Source organism: Pygoscelis adeliae, unplaced genomic scaffold (assembly GCF_000699105.1).
Source record: "Pygoscelis adeliae isolate BGI_AS28 unplaced genomic scaffold, ASM69910v1 Scaffold154, whole genome shotgun sequence".
NCBI classification, from domain to species: Eukaryota; Metazoa; Chordata; class Aves; order Sphenisciformes; family Spheniscidae; genus Pygoscelis; species Pygoscelis adeliae.
The window spans coordinates 5,878,867-5,879,527 of NW_008825113.1; positions in this window are offsets into that span (position 1 = coordinate 5,878,867).

Consider the following 661-nt stretch of genomic DNA (forward strand, 5'->3'; position numbering starts at 1 on the left):
GGTCAGCCCTGGGTAGCTGCTTCGTGAAGGTGACTGAGAAGGATCGACCCTTGACTGCCAACATCCTTTACGTGGGTCTTCATAGCTTTGCTCCAGAGGATGGAGGCACGAGAGGGGTTTGCCCCCTCCTAAGAACACAGCCATGTGCTAACCCACCTCCTCCCCCAACCTCAAAAAAAGCCTGGAGAGGGGGACGTCAGCCAATCTTCTGATTTTGGTCCCACCGCTTTGAATTTGATGGAATTACAGGAAGCGAAAACCTGGCTCCCGGGAGGAAGTTTATCTAGTGAGTTATATAAACAGACTATATTATATAAACATAGACACATACAAAAGCACAACCATCTTACAAATAAATAAATAACTGCATTGTTTCAGTTACATGCTAGCAGCAATCTAACCTCTCACAGCCCACCGCCATGGAACAAACCTTACAACAAAGCAAGCTCACCCGCTACAGACGCTTTGCCCTGGCGTATAAATGACATACAATGCGGCATCTCTCCGGCGCTCTGTGGCACAGCCATATCCATCGCCAAGTCCTCTAGGACAGTTTGAAGCATTTAACGCTTTTCAGTGAGGTTGCCCCAAGGTGCAGAAAGCTTTCTGCTGCCAGAGAGGCTCCCCTGCCCTCCTGCCCTCGGCTGCCAGAGAGGACAGG